Genomic DNA, 25,959 nt, shown 5'->3' with positions numbered 1-25,959 from the left:
TGAAATGAAAACACTGTAGCACAAAAGAGAGAGCAATTGTCATTAATGAAAAATATTCAATGCTAATGTTTAGTCAAAAGGTCAAAAAATTGTAGAATGCACAATTGTTCAAAAGGTTGCACTTTGATAAGTCATGGCAAGCATCACTTTTATTGAAGAGGAGAATCTACATACCTGAGAGTCCATGGCAGAGCACAAAGAAGTTGACAAGGGAAGTGTATGGGAATACTGAGGAACATGAATCAAAGATCGTACGCAGAGATCCATGTGGGTGCATAAGACTCGAGCAGAAGGCTTGAAAGCAAAAGGCACGAGTTGTAGGTACTATTGGAAGGTGCTATCCATGATAGTGGCGACTAGTAGAGGGTACTTTGGGGAGCAAGCAAGTGTGTAGGGTAGTCAAGCGAGGTAGTGTAGAAGCTTAGAGGTAGTAAATGCATGCAGGCTTGGCGATTTAAGAGCAGGGCGCAGGGAGCATGAGGCAGGGTATACGGAGCGTGACCAGCGGGATTAGAGAGTAATGGATCATATGTATAAGTAGAAGGGGAGGGGTTTAATTTGTAGGTAGATTAGGGGAAGTCAGGCAGGGGAAGTCGGGGAGGTGAGGAGCCTGAGGAGTTGGAAGAGAGAAGGATGGAAGGAGCCTACACGGCACACAGGAGTGCACAGGTGCAGGGTAGAATTAAAGGCTATGTGATAGGATGTGTAGGAGAAATTACGCTTTTGAGAGAGCCAATAGGGGAGTAATAATTTAAACGAAAAATTAGGGGGGATTTTTGGTGAAAAACTAAAAAGGGAGGAGTTAGGAAAATGGGATAATAGAGAAACATAGTAAGAATTAGAGTAGGGTAAAATAGTGAAAAGTAGAGTAGGGTGAAATAGTGAAAACTCGAGAAACAAAATAAAAAATAAAATTTTGTAAAGCATAGTAAAAAATTTAATAATAAAAGAAAACATAGTAAAAAATAAGAAGGGATAATTAGGGTATATAGGTTTTTATTGAAAGGAGTAAAAAATAGGGGGAGCAAAGGAAAAAAGGGAACTAGAAAATAAGGGAAATAAAGGGAGAATTAGGGAAAAGTTAGAGGGAAACCGAGGAGAGTAGGGGCAAGAGGGGAAGTAAGGGGAGGTGTTATTTTGGAAAGAATTGGGAAAAGGGGAATGAGGGGAGTAGGAAAAAGGAAAAAATTAAGGGTAATTAATAAAATTCAAAGGAAAGGGAAAAGAGGGGAGCATAAAAGGAAAAAAGGGGGAAATAGAAGGGAAACCGAGGGATATGGAGGATAGAAGGGAGGTGAGATAGGGATAGAAGTTACGGGAAAATGTTAAGCAAATTAGGGGGAATAAAGGAGAAAACTAGGGATAAATTAGAAAGGGGGGGGGAAGAAGGGAAAAGGAAGGAGGGGGGGGCGAGCAGAATAAGCATGGAAATAAATAGGGGGAAGGGATAAAAAGTAATTTGAATGTAAAGTGGGAAAGGGATAGTAAGTGTGTGTGTGTGTGTGTGTGTGTACCCATCATAACCCTAGTAGGATACAACACACTAGGTGAGACAGTAGGTCATCACCTAGTGTGATGACCTACTGTCTACCTGAAAAGGAATAGAAGTATTGTTTAAGGAGTGGAAAGGATGTGATAGAGTAAGGTGAGTTTGAAATTCGACAAGCGAAGGCAATTGTTTAGGAAGAGATCTGTGGTAGGGAGAAAGTTAAGCAATACCAAGATGGGAGAGGGAGGTGGGCTAATTTGGTGAGAAGATTTTATTGGGGCTACTATGGGAATTGATTGCACTAGAAGAGCAAGATTTAAAAAAAGGTAAGTGGGGAAAAAAGAATTACTCAACGAGCAAGGAAGTGAGTCAAGAGGCACAAAGGCCTTAATGACTTAAATGTACTATTGGCAACCATCCAAAGTTGCAGGGGAAACATTATGTGTGTTTTAGACTTGACATGACCCCTTTCCATAGTGAAATGAAAACAATGTAGCACAAAAGAAAAAGCAATTGTCATTAATGAAAAATATTGAACACTAATGTTTAGTCAAAAGGTCAAAAAATTGTAGAATGCACAATTGTTCAAAAGGTTGCACTTTGATAAGTCATGGCAAGCATCACTTTTATTGAAGAGGAGAGTCTACATACTTGAGAGTCCATGGCAGAGCATGAAGAAGTTCACGGGGGAAGTGTACGGGAACACTGAGGAACATGAACCGAAGATCATGCGCAGAGATCCGTGTGGGTGCGTAAGAGTTGAGCAGAAGGCTTGAAAGAAAAAGGCACGAGTTGTAGGTACTATTGGAAGGCGTTGTCTATGAGTAGTGGTGACCAGTGGAGGGTACTTTGGGGAGCAAGCAAGTGAGTAGGGTAGTTAAGCAAGGTAGTGTAGAAGCTTAGACTTAGTAAATGTGAGCATGCTTGGCGATTTGAGAGCAACTCTGTATTCAAAATGGAAGAAATGGCCTAGTGCTAGTATTGAAGAAGGTTTCTCTCCTTCAACTCATGTGGTCGAAGTCCCCTTGCAATCTTTCCCATCTACCTCAGAGTATATGCATAATCCCTTGCTAAATACAATTGAGGGCCTCAAGGAAAAAAGTGCTCCATTGATCAATGGACTATCTACATCATCTGGCTATCCATATGTACCATGCAATGATGTTGGCCCACTTATCAAAGTGACCAAGAGTCCACCCTATTGCCATGAGTTGCAATTTACTATTCGACGAGGCCTATAGCAATGCTCCTATAAAAATCGTCAGAGCCACAAGGTGGTCCTTTGTGTGCCACCTAGGCAACTACGCCTGATGTCACCACCATCTCTCAATGGGTGCTGGCAAAAAAAAACCTCAAGGTTCACATCTAGAGCTCTTGTGTGTGTGGGAAATTCCAAATAGTCTCTATGAATCCTTTTCAAAGCCACATCCCAAGCAAGCCACCTGTTTGGATCCATATCCTAGTCATTTGCCCATTGCTAGGACTTTGTGAGGTAGCAATTAAAGGAAAAGAGAGATCTTCCAAGGACTGAAACTATCCGATAGCATGTGCCAAACATTTGATAGAAATCTATGATAAAGTCCCTACCTCCCCAATGAGTTGCTGCTCTACATAGGTGTGCTATCGATCCTCTGCATATGAATCCTCGTCCCTAGTTGATGGACTTGCCAAAAAGAGTTATCTTTGGTGCATCCAAAACACTGGGATCTCTCCAACACCAATCACCTAGGTCCCAATCGAATGTAAAGGGCGTTCTCTCCCATACGCAAAAATTCAAATATGTGTCTTGTGCAACAAGCGAGTCCAAATCTATGTACCACCTCTTTTTACACTAAGCTACTATCTTGACTCTATAAACAAAAGACAATAATGCTTACCAAATATGGTTAAGAAGGATTAATATGAAATGGTTTCAAAGATTAGCATCTAGATTTGGAGGTTAGCATCTAGATCCAAAGGGACATAAATCTTTGGAGTAGTGCTCGATGGATGCTCCATCATCAATATTTTGTCTGATGTAAGTCCAAAAGAAATGGGCATTATAGGCAAAGGAAGAGAATGACAAAATTTTGAAGATTGGTTCCTTTTTTCTTTCTATAGATCTTTCCAAAAACTAATGTACATTTTAAAGCCATCCATGATGGTATTTTGATCATTGAGAGTCTCAAAAAGTGGCAGTGCAAGTGAATCTCCTTTTGGTAGCATAAGATGACCGTTAAGGTCTTACTTCCATACTTGTATTACTTCTTGTGGTTTCCACATCTTCACTATAGGTCGCATATGTACCCTGAAACAATAAAGCCTTTAAAGGTTGGTATCTCTTGCATCAAGGATGGCGCTAAAGAAAAGCATGAGCTCTCAAATTAAGGCATCCCTTAGCTATCAAAAAAGAGAACACACAATTTGATCAAATCCTTTCTAAAATCCTATTAAACATTGCATTAGCATTCTCATTGCTGCCGTGGCCAACCATTAGGAATCCAAGATCCACAATCTCAAATATCCCCTTGTTATGAGAAGAGAGAGAAATGAAAACACATATTGGTTTTTATTTTTACTATATTTCAATCATGCACATATGAAAATATCACAACTACTATGCGCACAAAAACCATTTCTATACAAAATGATAAACAATGTTCCCATATATCAAATTAGATAACCATTGAGTTTATTTCCTAATGCATTATATTTTATGCACAATATCAGCATGTCATAAATTATGCCTGACTTCTTAGAATCAATGCAGAATGCCATTTGTTTCATGACTATTATTTATGTAGATATCAAATTCCTACATTGCGTAGATTATCATGAAATGATCATTCTAGGTTTCAATGCAAATGAAAAAACATTCATGCATCTTCTTATCCATGAAATGATCATTCTAGGGTTTTTTTAAAGCAAAAGAGTTGTATAGTTGTATTAATACATTAGATTTTTACAATAGTAGTTCATTTAGGATTCTCCTCTAAGGAGGATTGCAAAGAAATAACTATGCTATCCTCAAAAGAAATAGCCAATGGCATAATGAGAAAAAATAGAAAAAGGAATGGGGAAAAAATTAGAGGCTCCAACAAGACCAAACTCTCTTCTATTAATCAATGTGGAGCACTACATGTTGCCACACTAAAGACCCAATGTAACCATAGCTAGCTCTATTGTGAGTCCAAAATCTCTTCTAATCTTAGGTCAAAATTTCCATCTCATCTCTTTTTTGTTCCACCATTGGCCCCAGCATTGCAAGCCCTTCTTGAACAACGATCTAGCCTTTTCAACGTCATTATCATTGAGTGGCTTCTCTTTATTATTGAGGCCCATATAGATTCAATGGCCATAAAAGTCCCTTTCCAAAGAAATTTCTTCAAAGGACCTCCAAAGTGACGTCCACAGAGAGCTACCTTGGGTGTTGCAAGGTTATGGATTGCATAGGGTCTAGAGGATGGGGTCTCTCTTCCATATAGGGGCCCTTAAAGTTCTTACCTATGCAAAGTTTATTGGTAAGAGCTATGGCCAATAAAGTTCAAGATTGAGCACTCCTTTTATTATCCAAGAGGTAAAAAGGTTCATAGCAGCCCATTCTGTGTCCACTACCCCTAAACCTCGTTCTTCTTTGGGTCTTGTGCAAAATGCTCATCTCCCTTTATTCTTTGGGTCTTGTGCAAAATGACCTCCTCCTTCTTGATGCCTTGTGCAAATGACCATATCACCTTTGAAATTTTTCTATCCCCTCCCCAAAGGAAAGATCTACACATCCTAATAATCTTATCTAGCCCTGTTTTAGAGGGGGCCCAGCTAGAGAGGCAAAAAATAGCTATAGGGTAAATATAGTGGTTTAGCACCATTATCCTCCCAACAAGGTAAGCTTGATATTTTGTCCATTTTTCCATCTTATTCTTGAACCTTAATCCCACCTTTGCTTCATAAATCTCAAAACCCATTGGTATCCCTATAGTAAGCAACCAAGTGCTTCACAAAATCTTGATCCTTTCCACTTAGAGTAGCATACACAATTTTAGTAAGGTTGGTAACTGAACTTGAAGCCTTGCAAAATGTGTTTAGACATTCTACCACACCCTCAACATCTTGCAAAATATTCGTAGGGGTTAAGTTTGTGTCATGTCCGAATTGGTGATTCAATAATTGTCTGTCTTTAATGAAACCTTCCACTACTTACTTGTGGAGGAGCCACACCAGTGAGTTAGCGCCTACTATAGCTCGAAAAAGCCATGTCTAATAGAACTTTTGAGGTTAAAGTATTAATTCATCTCTCCATTCACGCAAAACTCTGCTATGGCATTAGTGAGAAGGAATTTGACATAATAGTCATACATTAGGCCAAGATGCATGTCTTGAAGAGACTATACTTAGGAAGTCCCATTCTAACTTTTCATAAGCCTTGTCAAAATCTACTTTAGGAAGAAAATGTCCTACCTTGTGTCTTTTTCATATTCACAACCCTCCCAAGGTAGTAGGTAATGGATACCTGATGAACAATCATAAATTTCTTCATCAAAATTTCATAGACATCATTCCTAAAATAAGTCCACTCATCACCGACAAGCTCAATAGGATAACCATATATGCAGATAATACTTTTAAAGAGGGACCTCGTTGTAGTCTAGGCTAAGTTATCTCTGACAACTTTTGTTTCAGCTCATTTAGTAACATAATTGGTAGCTGCAATCACATACTTATTTTGATTTTCAGTTGCTTTGAAAGGACCAATGAAATCTAGGGCCCATCATCAAAATGTTTCCTAAGGCTCACTCGGATGCAAAGGCATATGATCAGGGGGAATCATTCTCCTTCTGTGTTGGTAAAATCACATTGAATTGTAAAGGCATGTGCATTTCATAATAGAGTGCTCCACCATAATCCTACTTGCAATACCTTTCGAGTGGTAAGATCACCTACAAATGGACCTCTGGCAAGACCTTTATGAGCCTCTATGAGCACCATGGTGCAATCATGTGATAAGACCCACCAATGTAACACACCATTAGCACATTGGTGACACAACTGACTACCAAGAGCTAATGATTTTGCAAAGACCTTATAGCTACAATTCAACATGGTGACAGGTCTCCAATTTCTTAATTCCTCATTGTTGTCCCCCTTTGGGATAAGCTTGATTATTCCTATAGTAATTTGATGGGGAAGTTGTTGGTTAATGAAACTCTTTTGCCAAACAAGAGGGAGTTAAGGACCAACAAGCTCCCAATATATCCTATAGAATTTGATTGACACTCAAGCTTCACCAAGGGTCTTACCTTTTGCAATTACATCCACACCCTCTAAGTTCTTCTTAGGTTAAGGGTGTTTCCACGAAGAAAATTTTGTAGTCTTTCCCCTTATAGTTTGACACTTTCTTCTTGCTCTCAGTACTTCACCATTTGGTTCTACAAATGTGGAAAAAAGATTTTGAAATTGCTAGTGAATTATTTGCATGTTTTCCTTAGGGAAGGGAGCCAAATTTGAGTCATTTTCTTTTTGTAGATGAATTTCCTTGTTAGTCCTTTTCCTTCTAATGAGCTTGAAAGTCTCTTTGCTTGGTTTGTCAAATTTTCTAGCCCACAAGTCTTTGTAGCATATTTTACTCTCATCAATCTGATTTGCTCTTGGATTTCAAAATCTCTTCTTGCCAGGATAACATTGTCTTAAGCCTCGATATCCCCTTGTCTAGCAAGTACATCGAGATTTTCTATGGTTCCTATAATGTAGTCATTCTCTTGGCTCTAATTTTGCCCCTATTTTTGCTAGTATTCATGAGCAATCTCTAAGTACTTTCTAAAAAGCGCTAAGAAGACATCGCAGGTTGACAAAACAACAGTAAAATGCACGTACCTACTAACCATTAACAGATCAATTATTGACATAGTTGAAAAGTACGAAATTGAGGGCAGAGTCAATAAGAATAACTAGCTTTGGTTTTTCCAATGCTTTCACAAATAAAGTGTTTAGCAATCAACATATATTCTTTTAGGAAACAAACCGGTTCATAGTCAATCAAGTGTCCAAATATTTACACAACATCCCAGCTTCATGTCTGCATCTCATTTCAGTTTCTAAATATCTAGAACTCATCATCCAATCCTCCTTGATCATTATCAGATGAACTTTCCCCCATTTGGGAAGCTTCATCCCATACCTGACCCTAACTGCACACCAAAAAGAGAGATCTTTCATCAATTGGTTGAAAGAAATGATCAAAACATTAGCTACATCACGTATTTGTTATTTACAGTATGTGTTTCTATTTAGTCTCAAGGATCTTCCACAAGTTATTTGATGTCTCCTTGGATTATTCTCCTTATATTATGCACTGCTTTCTTTTGGGCTTGCATTGCTGCTTTTCGTACATATATTTAGTGACAAAATATGAAGAGGGGAGAGGAGAAGAGTGGAGATGAGGAGAGAGGGCACAACTTAGAGGGCACACCACAAATAACTAACTATACACTAGATTTAGTTGAAAAGGTAGAATATATACAAACCCATTTAGGGTTAGGGCATCTAACCCTTTCTTTTATAGCACTCTATATGTGTTAGTGCTATGCGCATGTAATCGCATGATATTGAGCGTGGTCTCTCAACACCTTCCCTCAAGATCAACATCATGAAGTAGGCCTTCCCTCAAGATGATGATTATGGGGAATTGAAGGACTGAGCATTACATTCCATCACACCCCTTTAATGGGAATGTCATTCCTCTGCATCAAACCAAAAGCTTGTCGGTGTTTCTCGAAAAGCTCTTTACGGAGTGGTTTGGTAAAGATGTCTACAACATTCTCTTTGCTATCACAATGCTGCAGTGTGATGTCACCAAGTGACACTCTTACCCCTCTGCAGGCACAATGTGCACACTGCATGTACACACAGGTGATACCTCATCACACAGTGCTTCACAGGCACACCTCCCCTTGCTAGGCACAGTCACTACATGTGACCCCCTGAGTGCCAAGAAGAGTTAAGGCCAATGGCCTCTATTATAGGAGGGAAGGGCTAGTCTTCAACCCTCCTCCATGGTGGACGACTTTAGGCCCAAAGATGGACTACCAACTGTATTCAAGGACTACCAAAGATGGACTACCAACTGTATTCAAGGGCTGACCAGCAAGGTGGGTTTGGTTGGTTCCCCAATCTCCAAAACAAAGTCTCCAACTGCGTCTAACACGTACTTCTCTAGCATTCTGCAACTGGACCACAATGGAGACTCTACAGGCAACTGTTTTTGTCGGCACCATAATCTTCTTGGAGTCCATGACTCCAACAGATCATGTAGTAGGTACGAATGCAACTGCCATAAAGCTTCCTCCTCTGAGTATCCAGAAGACCTTGACCCTTCATTCTCCAATCACCTGAGAACTCCATGACACCCAAAGATCCCAAAGCAAATAACTGAAATCTTCAATAGCACACAGCGAGAACACATATGCCATCACAAGCTGACATTTGAAAAGGACTCTTTTCCCTGTGTCTTGGACTTCTGGTATGTAAACTTTGCCCTTTCGGAACAAGAGAGCACTCCAAATAGAATATTGATCTCGGATTCCTCTCCCCCTTAAACTTGAACCACCTAGTTCATTTGGGCATACCCCAACTTGGACATGCTGCCAAATCTGGCTGCCGTAATGATCATGACCATAGAGGCCTTTAAGGTACAGAAAGAGATCAGCCCGGATCTCAGCAACTCAATGCATAAGCCACCATATTAGTCTATATCCAATTTCTAGATTGAAATCCTGCATACCATCTAGCCTTACGACCTCGCAAGTCTGAAGCACCACAAAAGTACTTGAGTGATGTATTATCCACAAACACACCAAACTTGGAGCCATAGAAGTAATGCTTCACGTCTTCAATGCATGAGTGGGGTTTGCCTTGATGTCATCTTTCAACTAATAAAAGCTACAGATTGAACATCCTGAAACAAGTTTGTAGCAATAGCATAATCACTAGCATTTCTCTGAACCTAAATGCTTAGGTAACATAGGCAGAGTAGTCACTGCTTCCATTTCCTAAAGCATGCATCTAGAGCATCCATCCAAACAATAGGTCTGTACTTGATCTACTGGTGTTTAGTCATCGCGAGACTGGCCACTAACTTATGGTGGCTCATGTTAGGCACCATAAAAGGTACCCAGGCCTTCTTGTCAGTATGCTGCACTGAAATGGTGTGGTGTTGCCAGCTCACAACTGCATGGTGGACAGCGAACCATATTGCACTCGTACAAATAGGCTCCTATGCACTATGACGATGACCGATTGTGCTGTCGGAAGACAAAGCTTGGTGTTGAGAGACTCGTCCAACAAATCCTATAAACTCCCACCATCGAAAGGATAGTGGCCTTCTTGCCTGCTACATGCCCACATAACACATGAGAACCTCACTACCCGGTTCTCTTGGAGGGTCTCCCTTCTGCTGAGTTACTGCCATCTGTGAGACTGCAGAGACTGCTCCTGAGTTTGTGGCAGATCTTGATGGAAGGGAGGCACTATCTGGAGGATGCAAATGGGGACAGTGCCTTTTGTCACATAACAAAGATGCTCCTGTCGTGCCTCTGCTTTCCTCTGCATTGAGAAAACCTCCAAACTTATTGTCTGTTGATGTCTTGCTATTTGAGGTGTTTTTGGTCTTAGGGCCTAAGATCGCCTGATACTCATTGTTGACAGGGATTTTGGGTCCGCGATCCTTGCTCATGAGCTCAAAATTCTGTGGGAGCTAATAAGCATTGTCATACATCGCTGGCTTGAAGTTGCAAAAATGCCATTGGATGTCAGGCCGAAGACCGTGCAAAAACTTATTGAACCGGTGCTTTTCTAATACCTCTAATTGAATGGCAACTTGTGTGAAGTGATTCACATAGTGGTTGAACAACTCCATGTCCCCTTGAACTAGCTCAAAGTACTGGGCGTCTGGGCATGAAGATGGTCCATGTACTATGGTGGCAAGTATCGATGAACTCTAGCCGTCAAGTGCATGGAAATCAAGATGCCTTCTCGTTGTCCTAAATCAGCATGACTAAAAAGTAGCTGTCAAATTTTTTCAGCCAAGACAAGATGTTGTATCTGTCAAATTTAGCTTCCCTGGAAACAAAGACTTGGTGGGAGGGAGAACTAAGCTGTCAAGCTCTGCTGCTTTGCTTTGCTTCTTGTGATGCCCGAATACGCTCTTCTTTGGCCTCCAGGGCAACTTCTTTCGCCTTCTGGTTTGCTAAGCCTGCATCTATATCATGGCCTACACCATAGCAAACATGTTTAAAGGAGATACCTGTGCCTCCTGTGGTGAGGTACTGCCAGTGAAGGTAGTAGTTGCAGAGCATCCGCATAAGTTGAAGAATCTGCCTCACCCTCCATGCTGAGGTTGGACTGGTTTCTGGGACTCATTTTCATTTTGCCGGAGGGGCGAGTCTTCACCATGGACTAGTTGTGCTATCTCAATCTTGGGATCTCCCACCGAGACTAAAGGATGGAGGGAAGTCATGGAGAGGCTACTCGAGGTAGAAGACACCTGAGATGTCCTGCTTCCACCACCTACCCTCCCTACTCTCCTCTCAGTATCAGTGAAAATTTTGAAGCTTTGGTACCAATGTAAAGGGCAGGGACCTAGAACACTCTCTCACTAACTGTGCCCATCCTAACTAAGTGCAGAGGCGTGGGATGCTGACTGGTTGGGGGGGGGGGGGGAGAGAGAGAGAGAGAGAGAGAGAGAGAGAATGTGGACATCGTGGTGTATGCTAACTACTATGTGCATTCCTTTCTGTTCGGGCCTAACAATCACCAGTAATACCCTCCTGTACATTTGTTGTCTTCCTCATTGAAGAGGACATGTCTGAGACCCCACTGATGGGCTATTCTGTAGCTACTAGACTGTCCATGGCTGAGACTATGCTGTAGAGGCTGTGGGTGATCTGTCCACATGAGAGAAGGGATCCTGTAAAGCTGGAGGGTCTGCTGCTTAAGAGACTGCTGCAACTGCTACTGCTCGAGCTGCATGTACTTCTGGAAGTGTTGTAGGCTCCCTCGTCCTGCTGCATTGACTAGAGCTACTGGAGTTGCTGCGTCATCTGTTGTTGGAGGCTGAGGGCTACTACTGAGGCTGCGACCTGTTGGAGCTCATGCTACTGGGCTTCTACTGCTTTGGGAGATGCTGAGTAACGGGGAATCCATCTTTAGATAGGAATAGGGTTGGAGGATGTTGACCCAGTCTGTGGCCTGCAGGATGCCACGGATTGACCCAACTGGATCTGAAGACAGTTGACTTGTCCACATCGCACCAGACTAGAGTTAGTATAGACCTGCAGTGCCCTGACCAAACCCACCCTACCATGTGGCAGTCGGATACCTGCTGTACCTGCTGCGAGGTTGGGGATAAAGAAACCTGCACGCAGGCAGGATTTTGGACGAGAGAATCCACCCGGCGCGGCGGGCGACGGAGGAATAAGAGCATCCCCTTTTCATCCACATGTCAGCCCTGTACAAGCTGTCGTACTGCACTGCAGACCTGCTGATGTTAGCATCTGTACAGGCTGATGTCATCCTGCTCCGACCTGCTGCTACAGGATGCCTGACTGCAGAACTGCTACAAAGGCAGCCATGCCATGGCTGCAGATGCCAATGATATGTGATCTACAAGACTCAACACTAAGGCTGGAGCTAGCATGAATGGAAGCACGATGGCTTGACAAAGGCAAAAGCACTATGGCTTGGATATGAAGCAAGGTGAGAGCATTATGACTCAGAGAGTCAGACACACACACGCAAGAAGATGAAAGAACAAATGAAAGGAAACATTATGCACCATAAGCCTTAGTGTTTACCTTAACTAAGCCCACATAAGGACATTCCATTTTACCAATATGTTTTATGCACATATCGTAGTTCAATTTACATATTTCTCAACATATATAAAGCCCACATGCTTTGCCATTCAGCCCCTTTCCTTGGTCATCCGAGCCCACATGGCTGAGGTAGATTTGCTGCTCATGTGGCAGCCAGCTCCATCGTGATATTGTCAATAGATATTCCACATAACATTGTCAACTTCTCGTTTTGTGAAAGACAGTGAAATGAAGCTTAACCTTCACATTCTCAATCAATCACCTTATCTGTGGACAAAAAGAAGTCTGATTGCCAATTTCAGTACAGACGTGCCATGGTATGTGGATTAAACTACCCACTGGAAATCTAGAGCACAACCAATCAAATGACCAACCTTGTATGTACAGGTCTCTTGCATATAGGATTGAGAAGGGAAAAGCTCAACACTGCCACATACACCTTGCAGTATCAGTGTGGGTCAACCATTGAAAACGTTCAGTTGTCTGAGCATCTTGAAGCATGCAGCAGTTTGAAAAGCCTTGTTCAAATGGGTGCTGGCTCTGCCCAATATTGCAAACCACAGAGTAGCATGAAGCAACTGGAAAACCACCTTTTAAAAGCAGACTAAGAGGAATAATGACTCCATTTAGCCCATGAAATCAGCTTTATTCATGGTCCCTTATACTCCCTGGCCTTGACAATCCTCTGTCTAGTAAAAATGTTCAGAGAAACAAGAGCTCGAGGAAAGACAAACCAAAGGCCCATCTAAAACTGTGCTAGCTTCAGTGCTCTAAGGATAGTTAATTACATCTTCATTGTAAAATGCAGCATGATAGCATCTGCAGTGATAGAGAGCTAGAGGTCAATCTCTGAAAGCAGACACAAAGAATGAGCAACTGAACGTAATTGAAGTCAGAGACGAGCTTCCAATTTCCTTCTTTAGACGACCTTCCTAGAGCTGGATTCTGCAAGCAGACACCTCGTAAGTAACTCAAAACAGCCAATGGAAATCAGCATGCTGAAATCAGTTGACAATCTTCTTGAGACATGCTAGCTAGAAGGGAGAAACTTGATCGCAAACACGGTTGCGCTGCATAACACTCTTCTCTACCTGATTCAATAGACGTTTGGGGGCCCAACTGATATTACAAGCCATGGGGTACAGGTAAGATCGGAGAAAGGCCATTGGTCTTAGTGGGAAATCATGGAAGCAATTTCAATAGAAGCCACTCTAAGAGCCAAGCCATGCGAGGCTTACAGTGCGCAGTTACCCTGCTCCGCTGAGGCCACATGGTTTATTTGGGCAGAGCTTTGTAAACCGGCCTATTAACCTGCTGCACCTTCTGCAGCGTTTGCAGGCAGGTTGCACTAGACGAATGAGCGACCGTTGCAGGCCTTGCAGGAAGTGGTCAGCCTGCCTTGAGTGACCCGATATAGCCAGTCACCTTCAACAATCGGCTTCGCAATTGGCCGAGGTCTGATGCAAGGTCCGTGCTGGACAAACTGTTTTCGTTTGGGCCACGCTCCAAGAGCGTATGGCTTGGCTCTAAAAGGAAAGCCGAAACTAAAGGGGAAATGGTAGTTAAGGTAGGCGATGCGACGCAGCCAAAGGTGAATCGAACCTTAAGCTAGAAGCGCAGCAACATTGGCGACGGCTACAAAATGGGCAAGGGAGAGAGCTTCTCCTCACGAACGCCATCACGCGGCTCAGCGAGCACAAGCAGAGAGGAGGAAGAAGAAGACGTTTGCCATACAGGCAGGGACTTCTGGGCTGTCAGGGCTTTCGATCGACAAGCTTGCATAAAATTGCATTATCTTCTCGCCTGGCTAGCGCTCTCTTCCTATTTAGGTAGATCGTAGCACACGGACACATTTCAGCTTTGAGCTGCTATACATGTCATACCTTCTCCTTGCCTAGCACGTCTTTGAATTCGGCACAGGTACTCGTGATGTTCCCGGGAAACAGGGCGTAGTTGCCTCCCATGTTCGGCAGCTTACGGTTGTGTAAGCACAGAATGATGTATTTCACGAGAGCTCGGGGGATGCAGGTCATCAAATCGAGAAACCATGAGAAGACGGCGGCCTTCACACGCCCTCTCGGATGGGGAACAAAATCTGGCACCATAGATTTGTTGGGGGAGGCACGGACTCTGGACGACTCCATAGCTACGGAAAAGGATCAGTGACAGATGCGGAGCAAAGACAATGGAGCTGAGAAAGGTGTGTGGAAACAGAGGAGATGGAGACGATGGCGATGGTGAAGATGATCAATCGGCAAGCGCAGTGTGAGCAATTGACATCGTCAAGAAATCAATCGACACCATAAACCCAGCAGCAAGCAATCGCTGTAGACTGAAGGAGGATAAACGTACAAATCTGGCGGCAAAATGGCAACAGAGAGTGACGGAAATTATCTCCGACAAACGTACTCCGACAAGAATCTAAGTTCGAACAGAAAGTGCCGGGAAGCCCGGAACGTATAGCAGAGATTGTGGCGGCAAAGTCAACTTTTAAGGACAGCTGTCGATTGGAGGACGTGGACAACGACAGTTGCAACTTGCCGAGCAGTGTTGACATCACGCTTGCTTTTCACGTGCGTCCAGTTAAGACAGTTGGTACTGGGGCCTGGGCCACTCGCCCCCTCGAGTTGGAAGAGCACACTCTAGCAATTGGTTGTAACTTGTAACCTCCTGAAATTCGCTCTTTGCGTATTTTTACGGCCTGCTTGAGCTCGCAAATATGCCCCCGCACCCGCGCAGTGCACAGCTTAGCCGTCCCCACAGAGGCAATCGAGTAGGATGGACCCCGCCTCTGCACGCTTGTGCCAACATATGTGATCACGAAAAAACCAATTCATGGAACTATTCGGACTTGACCTCGTAATGCTCGGGTGGAGAGGGATTATTTCCGTCTCCACCGCACAGCATTACAAGTGCTCAATGATAATCCCTACATTTCAGGGGCCATGCGTGGGAACGTTTCAAGCCCAGGCATTCCCCAACATTTTTGCTAGGTATGCCAAGCGTGGGAACGTCTTCTAACTTCACCAAAATCCATGAAGTTAGCCATGAGAATGGTGAGCTCCTCTATAGCCAAGGTTGCACTTGGATTTCATGCACAACACCTTTTCTTAGGCTCCTCAAAGAAATAGCACTTACAAATCATTTACGTGGGAATGTCCTCTAAAAACATTAACAGCTTTGTCCTCCAAGAAATTAATGCGGCTATGGGTTTCCAAATTTTCAAGAAAACTCTAGGGTTTCCAATTGGATTCAAAAATCATTAAAAAAACATAAAAGTATTCACGTTCATGTGAGGCTATGGGTTTCCAATTTAATTTGAGGCCTCATTCGCAAAAAAAAAAACAAAGGTTTTGGCTTTTTGTATGTTCACATGCATATGCATCCCCGGTAAGTTTACCTGCAATTCCTAGTTTTTTCAACTCTTGCTTGTTGCAAACCAAAATCTACAAATAGGCTGTGGGCTATAGCCAATCCAAGTTAATGATGACTCCTGGTTTCTGCTTGAGCCCCTCCTTGGGAGGTGAGGTCCATAGGCAACTAATTTTCTAAGCAAAAGTAACCATTCCAAAAAAAATCACTTATGTCATGTGTGAACGCCTTGACTTGCAATCAACCTTTCAAAAATTGCAAATCCACTACCTCATGTGCAAAAGTTAGTGATGACTCCTGGTTTCTGCTTGAGCCCCTCCTTGGGAGGCGAGGTCCATAGGCAACTAATTTTCTAAGCAAAAGTAACCATTCCAAAAAAATCACTTATGTCATGTGTGAACACCTTGACTTGCAATCAACCTTTCAAAAATTGCAAATCCACTACCTCATGCGCACACGCTCTAATTGGGAGAGAAGTCGCCCTCCAATGGAAGACGTAAATGGAAGGGGGCTATCATGAGAAGGGCAGGTCATGAGTTGAAATCTTCACGTGTGAACATCTTGACCTGCAATCAACCTTTCAAAATTTGCAAATCCACTACCTCACGTGCACAGGCTATGGGAGAGAAGTCACCATTCTACAAGAAGCATGACTTCAAGAATACCACTAATTCAATCAAAGGATAGTACTTCATTGAAGCTTCTCTCGATTGCTATTCTAACCTTCTAAAGCACCACTCCTTGGGGTTTGACACACACATGTTTCTAGAAACTGTGCACATCACTCAAAAGATGGGAAAATGGACATTAAAGCGCCATTGAGGCCCCTTTGGCCGCATGCCAAAAGGTGAGTATTTTGTCCCTCAATGAGTCTGAGTAATATGAGTGCATGAGTAGAGTTTCCTACATAGAAATGGGCCTTGGCAGTTATTTTCTCTAATATTGTCTTGGGCCTTGGCATTCAATAACAATGTGCTCTAACATGCTTGCTCTTTATTACAATAGAGATGTGCTCTAACAAATCTCTATTGGCAATAGGTTAATTTCATTGTGTTCTTATTCCACTATATTTTTAAAATTTATTAAATTGTAAGAGTTGGATTCCCTTCATTGCTTTTATATATTTTTGACCTTCTTTCTCCACCTAGGATTTGAAAGTCTAAAAGCATTCAAGTGCTTGTAATTGTCTTGTTAGAAAGTTATGCCTTTTTTACTTTATATCTCTAAATGGGATGTAGAATCAATTCCTACGTGTTTGAGCTCTCCCATGCATACGCATGAAGAACATCAACATCGAAATGATGAGGGTATGTGGGATACTATGGTTTTGTGGGTCTTTAAATATTCATTAAATAACTTAGTACTCTGATCGAGGGTATGTGGGATACTGTGGTTTTGTGGGTCTTTAAATATTCATTTAACTTAACGAGTACTGCCATGCAAAAGTCCGTTGGATTAAGAGAAGAGGGGCCTTTTCAAAGCCATCCCCCTCTAGTTTAACAAAGCAAATGAGAGGATACTAATTTGTGGGCCACTGAATATTAAAATCTTGCATGTGCAAGATAGACCATATTTTATTTGGCTCTCAACCCTATATTTGTGATATTCAATTACACTATCATCACTATTGAATGTTCCCCATTCCCAATCCCCCATTAATGAGGACACCATTTATAACTGTATTCCATGGTCCACCTCCACCTCACCTTCAACTAACATATGGGAATTTTGAGCGAAAATCTTGGGGCATTCATTCCATATCCTATAAGATATACTTGAGTGCACGTCACATAGAACAATGAACGAAAAATCAACAAAAAGACAAAGAAAGCTAATACAAAGACCATTGATGAAATCATGACTATTAATATTAAAATTTAAAGTAATGTATACCATACCTCTCTCTCTCTCTCTCTCTCTCTCTTGCATGTATGTATGTATATGTAGTTGTGTTTTGGCTGGTGCTTGTTTAGAGGTGATCACCATGCCACCATGATCTACCTCCATTTGCAAATTTTGAAGCCTAATAGAGTGACAAAGCAAGTCCCCATGCAAAAACTAGGCAATTGGCTTTTTATGCATGGCCTCTGGATATGTCCATGCCAAGGCTGGAGCATCCGCTAGGCACTCCTTTCTTTGAAGGTTTGCAAGAGATGGGTAGTTGTGAGATGGAGTGTGCATGGGGACTCGTCTTTGTGCTGCATCCCAAGTCATGGTATGTGGTACCATTAGTTAGGATACATTGGCATTGCTACATTGCACCTTGAGCCATGGGATGTGGTACAATTGACCTTATCGCATTGCCACTCAAGGTTGAAAACAATCCATTCACAATCAAGCATGGGTGAGCCATTCTCCAAGAAATTCAATCAAAGGATAGTAATTCATTGAAGCTTCTCTAGATTGCTATTCCAACCTTCAAAAGCAACACTCCTTGGGGTTTGACACACACATGTTTCTAGAAATTGTGCACATCACTCAAACGAAGGGAAAATGGACACTTAAGAGCCATTGAGGCCCCTTTGGCCTCATGCCAAAAGGTGAGTATTTTGTCCCTCAATGAGTCTGAGTCGTATCAGTGTATGAGTAGAGTTTCCTACATAGAAATGGGCCTTGGCACTTATTTTCCCTAACATTGTCTTGGGCCTTGGCATTCCATAACAATGTGCTCCAACATGCTTGCTCTTTATTAGAATAGAGATTATACTATCTACCACTTAACATCAAATCCAACAAAGACCACGACCCATAGGATTCAGTGATACCAGATGCAAAGTCACCAACTAGTTTTACATCCTTGCTTGTTCAACATTCCATAGTATGGTCAAGCAAAAAGTGAGAGAGAGTTGCTTTGTCTCGAATAGAGATAGAGTATATGATTTTAGCAAAATGTTCTTGTGATTGAACATGAGGGGAATCTACTACAATCTTTTGTGATAACATGAATGCAATCGCATTAATGATTCCATACGGCATCAAACCGTGTGAAATGTCTTGGGTATGAAATGCCCTCTTATGTAAAGGGGCCAATATAAGCATAGTGGGTAGAAATTTATAAAAAGCCGTGTAATTAGTGTAGATTTCTACTTAGAACCTGTAGACTCAAAACAGGATTGAACTGAATTTCAATCGTGCAACTCAGACTGAATTTCAATCGATCACAGTTTGCCAACTCTTTTCTGTAAGACCCATCTCCAAATTTTGCCAGCTTGTTTCTGTTTGTTGCATGCCATAGAACAATGATGGTACTTGAGTAGTGATCTGGCCTGGCTAAGATGGTCTTTCTCAGCTCTCGTAGAGCAGGATGTTTCCATGGCACATGCTTATGATAGCCAATCGGCCCTTGATCTGAGTTGCAAAAAGTAACATCACGGATTCAGCATGCTGATTTCCATTGGTTGCTTTGACGTACTTATAGTTAGTTGCTTTTACTTTTACTTTTTTCCCGTAGTAGTCCCTTACCTTTTCCTTCGCAAAAACGTGTTCCCACCTCGATTAGGAATCCGAACTATAGAGATGGTCTGGACTCTGAAGTTGACAAAAGACTTTGGTGCAAGAACAAACAGATGAGAAAAGCTTTGGATGGACTGTAGGATGAGGTCAGAACCGCGTTGTTGTGGATGATGAGAAGAGCCCAGACCTCAGCAAATCTGATGAGGAAACATCCGAGCTCCAACAAACGTAGCAATTCCAATTTCCAGGGCCAGGGGAATCGAAGATGGCCTCAATCGAGGTGACTGCAATGATTTATGAAAGCTCAAGCAACACCCAAAAGTCAAGCTCTAAGGTTGCCTTTTCAATATTCCACTCACATTTGCGCGCATTATCCAATCAATCAATCCATGATTCCTGGCAAGCAAGCATCTCAAGCATCGTTTCTATCAGCACTCTGGACAGTTGAGAGTAGCAAACGACAGCTTGCACCTTTCACAAGACCGGGAATATGCTGATGCAAACTGCAACGACTTTACCCACCTCATGCTTCCGTTGTCTGTCCACATCGACGGCTTCCACCATCTGCCATAGCCAGTACTATCCGCCATAGCCGCTTCATCCCATCGTAGCATCCTCTTTTGCCTGGAAGCTGCTCCGTATCCCTGAGCTGAAATCTGGATCCTTTTCTCTGCTCCCCGCCTCTTCCTCTTCTGCCATTCTCTCTTTGCGAAGGCAACCATGGAACCAAGAGTAAGGAATCCTTTTAACGTTCGCAGCACAAAAGCGACGCGAAATCATCCCTTGAGCTATCAGCGAGGTCGCGTGAGGGCCGAGGTCCTCTCGTGGTTCTTCCATTCCATCCCCCGAGCCATCGCCCGAGCGATTGTTCGGTATTTTAAAAACCGTGAGCTTCCAAAAGCCGGGAAGAGTTTTGCCCATTTTCTTAGCATCTTCTTTGCTGCTCTCAAATCAAGCAACAAATGGAGCGAGCCCCCGCCTAGCACGGGAGAGGGAGTCAAAAGTTGTTTTTACGACCGAATTTTGGAGGAGCTCGCTACCTAACAAGTGCATCCAATACGGATTCCTGGTCTGTCCTTCTGCCCTGTACTTTAGTTGATTAGGAGCGCCGATCTCTGTTTTTTCAAATTACACATGAAGAAGTTCGTGAATCAGTGGCTATTTAGTCGTGGGTATTTACCTTAGCCTTTCTTTTTGGATTGTTGCTTTGCAGATTTCGCGAAACAATTTAGCTTCCGGGATGTAACAGGCCTTCGGGCTTTTTAGAAAAGATGTATAAAACAAATTCTTGTGGAGACTCATACATTGTTGTCAAGGTTTTATAAAAAGAAAGTAAGTGTGACTTATCTAAGCTTTTCGTGTCAACTGCTGTAACGCACGAGTTTCTGAGGCAGAGCAATTTAAATGCGTAGATCCAGCTTGCATAGAGTACCATCACCAATCATTGCTGTATTTCAGATTGGATATCCAAATATGCTTGGATGATTTTAACTACCAGGTGATCTCTGCATAGTCCGCATCATTGAGCAGAGAAATACACCTAACAGCGGTAATTTTTGTAAGTGCTGTTACAATAATATAACAGGGTTGAAGGGCTTCAGGCCGACTGTATGGCTGTTGTGAATTGTTGTTCTGGCAAGGGTTATCAGTTGGTTTGATGGAGACACTGTTGCTGTCCTCAAATTTGCTGTAATAGAGGGGGGAAACAGGTTAAAATAGCAGAGGTTTGGCAGTATCGGCATTAGGGGTTGTTTTAGCAGAAAAGGGCTCTAAGCACTTTTGGAGAAAGTATAAAATTGCTTGCATTGTACCTCATTTAATGTGACATCTCTATACAGCTCTCCTGCTCTCTCTTACCCATGCACACTCTACTCTCTCCTCCACTCTCTCTATCTCCTTTCCCCTTCGATTTCCTTGTCCCTGATGTTCTATCCCCTTCTCATCTATGCCCGATCCCCGTCTTCTTACAATGCTATCTGAGCAATTTCTGTCAGTCTTGAACTTTCTCTGCTCCCCTTTTACTTTTCAGCGTTCTTCACTTCTTGCCTGCAGGCATCATTCTTGGATGGCAACTCATGTTGCACTTTTGTATGCACTTCCCTCTGCCCTCTCTGTTGCAGTTTGCCCATCTTCTGGCTACAGAAGTTCTGCTATGTCCAGCCACGCCTGTGGCTGGCCAATGACACATTTGCAACACTACAAATCTTGCACCTAGAGATGAAGTCCAAGCCATTGGCAGGTGTCAAAAGAGAACTTCTAGGGGGGTCCTTTCCAGTACCTAGGTGCCTGTTCAGGCTGCACTTTTGTGCGGCTCTTCCTTCGTGTCATGTTGATCGAGGGAGGTGAGGCTACAGCTTTTTAGCCTTGCTTGTAAAATGATGCCCCCTCAAGTTGTTGCTACTTCATTAAGGCCAGAAACTTCATTGTTCCAATCTAATGAGGCTCAGCCCCCTTGTGAGCAGCAAGGAGGGGGCCACTTCCCTTCGTTGTCTTTTGTGGAAAGCTGACACATAGATCACAAGAGAACTTACTGATATGGATCCTACTCCGTGTATGTACACAAACATGTATGATAAAATTAACGCTCAGATCTGGAGACAGATAGCAAGATATAGCTCAAAGATGAATACAAAAAGGACTTGCATCCTGCACCACATGGACGGCAGGATGATGCTCCATTGGTTCTAGATTTGAGACCACAAGTTTTTCCACTACTCTTGTTTTCTTCCTCTACTGTTGTGCCTCCAAGTGAGGTGTTCACCGGCTTAGGGATGAGACCCAAAACGCCTTGTCAGCTATCCTCCTGACGTGTCATGCAGTTCTACACCCAAGGCTATGGCCTTCTGGAACGCTCTTTAATGGAGTGCCCAATCACCTCTGCTAGTGCATGAAGGGAAAGGGGCTGGAAGCTCCTAAAAATGGCTGACTGGGCCTTCTCACAGACTGAACAGTCTGGGCATCAGGCCGATTTGATGGGTTGGCAGGCCAGGGTGGGGACCTGTCCCCCTCAATCCATTTGTCTAGGCCTAACTGCTGGCTGCTGTCCAAGCCCAATGTACGACCAATACCATGGCTGTCTTGTTGAAAGATCTGCCCTCATCCATGGATTAAACCATATCATAAGAAGGATACATGCATGCTGCCCACATGGCAGTCAATGTGCTGCCCATGTGGCAGCTTCTTTTCTCTCTCATTAATCCCCCTTCTTTCTACAGGAATCACTCCCCCGTGCTTTCCTCATTTGGGGCTTACATGTGGAGAGTTGACTATTTTCCCATTACCATCTCTCAACGAGCCAAGGTGAGCCGCAACCCAATCCTCAAGGAATAGGCTCCATCTCCTCTCTCAAAAGAGCAATTAGGAACACGTCAAAGGCATCCTTCAAATCTAGTCAGTAGACATCTTGTACTCGAATTCTGCTCTCTAATGACATGGTCTATGACATCTCCAAATTGGGTATCGGTCCATGTTGTTGCCCTCCAAATGGGTGGGACCATCTATCTTATATCTCCAAGTTGATCCATTTGCCGAGAGATCCTAGTGGCTAGTCCACGTAGATCCCCTCCACCAAGGTTCCATCCAGAAATTCCTACGCTGCAAGCAGCTGTCTCTGGAACACTACTCCAGTTAGAGATCGTTAGGAGAAGGTGAGTATGGCGAGTCCTTGCCATACTCACCTCCACCTATAGCATTCCAGTCTTCTGACAAGAAGTGTTTCTTTAAAGCGGCATTTTCCCAAGTCCTCTGCAAAGGGTAGTAAAGTGCATTTTCCTGAATTGTGGTAAGATGCTTCTCAGAATGTCTATCCTCCATTGCCTAATTTACATCTCTCTCTCTCTCTCTCTCTTCATGCTCCCACTATTCAATCCTCTTGTCTACTGTGCTCTGATCTCTCTCTTACATTGCAGTGGCTTAGGAATGCCATCTGAGCTTCAAGGATGATTTTCCCCTTCTATTAGAAAATTGTTTTGGAGAATATGCCTGTTTTTGCTCCTTGCTTATTAATGTGAATGTGGCTTGGGCCTCATATGTATTTAGTAGCTGATCTTTAGTCCTTTATATCCACATGCATGGGGTGCCAATCCTTTGTGCACTTCTCCAATAGCACCCAAAGAAATACACCTTCAGTTGCTCCCTGGGAAGAGTGCTTAGGGACATGCCAAAGGCATCCTCCTCAAAGAAGTGCTATTGATTTCCAGAGCAGACTGTCAAGTGGAGAGTATGGATGGGACCTTGGAAGACTCAAGGTCTGAACCTCAGGATTGCTCAAAGAGAGCATTGGTCAATCAGAGTTCTCGATGCAACCTTGGTGGAGGTGATCTTGTGGGCCACCCACTACTTCAGCATTGATCCAGAGATATTCAGAGTTTCTAGATGGAACCTTGGTTGATCAACATGGGCCTAGGATCTCTCTGTGCAGGATTATCAACCTGGAGATTCATGTACTTCTATTGATCAGCCTTCTTCAATCTGCAATCTTTTGCTATATGTTCCAGGCTTTGTCACAGTAGGAGCAATCTTTAGTTCTCTGCCTGTTTTGAAGAGTCACCATTAGCCTTAGGCTTACCTTGTCCAGGTTTGCCCTTGGTCGGCTTCCATTTGCTCAAGCAAGAAAGGCCTTCTCTTGCATGCTGTTGACCTCGTACGTCCTCCCTCTTGCATGAGCATCGGGCCCAAATGCATCTGTGTTGTGCTCATTTGATGAGCTCTACATAAGTGCTGAAGTCCTGCTGCTGCTGCACTGGTGCACCCTGCTGCTGTTGCACTAGTGCGTTACTGCACTATGTTGATCTTCTCCCCTTGCTGCTGTCCTTTACTGGCCTCTCCCATTGTGTCTTTGGTGCAATGTTGAGAGGCCTTTTACAGTCTGCAAGGCTGGACTGATGGATGGTCTCTTGCCCCCTCTATGGGGGCTTTATATGGAGCTCGCAAGCCCTCCAGTCTGACCAACTAGAGTTAGGGTCAGCTCTAGGGCTGGCTAACAACGAAAGTTGTCAGGCAGCCCCAAACCGTCCGGGTGGAGATTCCGTTTTCCCGTCTCCCCCACAGCGGTCCACCGCTCACATTTGGCATGGCGGGCAGGCTGGCAACGAGTGGGCTTGTCTTTGGCATTTTCAGGCATTCCACTCACCTAGCCGTGAGCAGGAACGCCCACGCCCTCTTATGCCCCTCCACATGACTTGTGTGCAAGAGAGAGAGAGAGAGAGAGAGAGAGAGAGATCTATTAACATCTGTGAAAGACCTCATCGATGTATGAGACAAAGTACAAAAATCGAAAAGGGGCTTGCCACATCTGGATAACCAAAGAATCGGGGGAGCTCCTAAAGGGTCTATGACACTGAAATACCCCAGAGACACTGAGCTGAATGGGTGGAGCCTCTAGGGAGGAATTTGCATACAAGACAAACACAAACACAAATATAAACACTAGTACAAAATGTATGAGCCCATGGAGAGGATCGAAATTGTAGTGTAGCATCACTATGGTGGTCCTACTTATGTTTTCTGAGGGACTAAGTCCACCAAATGGTTGAGGATGGAAAGAGGTCTTGGCAGAGAGAGGATCTAGTGGTGAATGGGGCTATGCAGGAAATTCCACTTGCTTTTTTCCCCCCCCCTTTCTCTAGTGCATGAGCATTGTCTCAAGTTATGGGGGAGATGGAGGGTGAATAAAGTGGAGCTAAATTGTGGAGGGATAAGGGGGCTCATAGGGATGTAGGGAGAGAAGGATGACATAGAAGGAGGGGGTGCAAAGTGTAATTTAAGTGATAACGAGCAAGGGGGTGGGGTGCAGGGTTCTTCCTCACGGAGAGGGATTGGTAGTAGAGTGAGGGGTGGATCTGCAAGGACTCAAGGAGAGAAGGAGGGAGAGTGGACTGGGATAGATAATGGCTTATACATGGTGAGCATAGGATCTCCCATTTTGTAGCCGATTAACTAGCCTCCCTGAGGTGGTTGGGGGTATCTTCCATGTGAGTATGAGGGTCCATCAACCAATTCAATTGGGTGCAATACTAATCCTCCATTGCCATAAGAATAAACTCCTTTTCCAATCATATAACATACAAGTTGCAACTAGGTGGACAAGAGAAGGCCTAGGACGAACATTCTTGCCACCTCATCCTTATTTGTCAATTAAACGATTAGAATACATACAATCACCTACATTATGCACTCATGGAGCCCTGGTTCCATTCACATGGAAGAATTGGCACAATTGAGAGCTTGCCAACTGAAGCATGGCCCATGTGCCCTCTTGCTTACATTATGAATCCGGCATCACCTACCTTGCACACAATTAATATAGCCACAATATTATTTGTATTTTTCAAATTTTCACAAAATATAGTGAGGACAACCCTTCTATTAGGCACGTAGTGGACTTCACACCCATAATTTTGAATAGATAGCATGTCATGTGTAATATTGATTCAGTGAAGGATCTATTATTTTTCATTGATTTGCAAGTTGTGGGAGGTAAGATTAGCCAAGTCTTCACATAGTATTACTTGGACTAGGCTGAGGCCAAAATACATACGGCAAAAGGAGCCATGGTAGTGTATTAGGCTTCAATTGTATGTGTGTAGGACGTTCCCATTGAGCTCCTAGTCCAAGTAATACATAGGGCAAAAGGAGCCATGGTAGTGTAGTAGGCTTCAATTATATATAGGACGTTCTCAAAGCCTCAAAGAGGAGCTCAATGCCTTCTCAAGTGAGGACACAAAATGAGCCAGTAGCAAACCAAAAGATTGGTGATTATTGGCATAATTGCCTTTATGTGAAAGAGTTTGGCAATTGATG

At 43.2% G+C, this 25,959-nt stretch overlaps 1 long non-coding RNA gene across 1 annotated transcript; it reads right to left on the bottom strand.

Annotated features, from left to right (window-relative positions):
• Window positions 1-7,531: 7,531 nt before the first annotated feature.
• LOC147882641 (uncharacterized) lies at window positions 7,532-14,650 on the bottom strand. Its single transcript, XR_015543847.1, has 2 exons — window positions 14,217-14,650; window positions 7,532-7,650 (listed from the first exon to the last, which is right to left on the bottom strand). It is a non-coding gene; the product is annotated as an uncharacterized LOC147882641 (long non-coding RNA).
• Between the last annotated feature and the right edge of the window lie 11,309 nt (window positions 14,651-25,959).

This window comes from Dipteris shenzhenensis, chromosome 29, assembly GCF_047967505.1.
Source record: "Dipteris shenzhenensis isolate YYH24624 ecotype China chromosome 29, Dip_SZ_1.0, whole genome shotgun sequence".
Taxonomy (NCBI): domain Eukaryota; kingdom Viridiplantae; phylum Streptophyta; class Polypodiopsida; order Gleicheniales; family Dipteridaceae; genus Dipteris; species Dipteris shenzhenensis.
The sequence above is the reverse complement of the archived record's forward strand: the minus strand, read 5'-3'. Positions and strand labels throughout refer to the sequence as shown.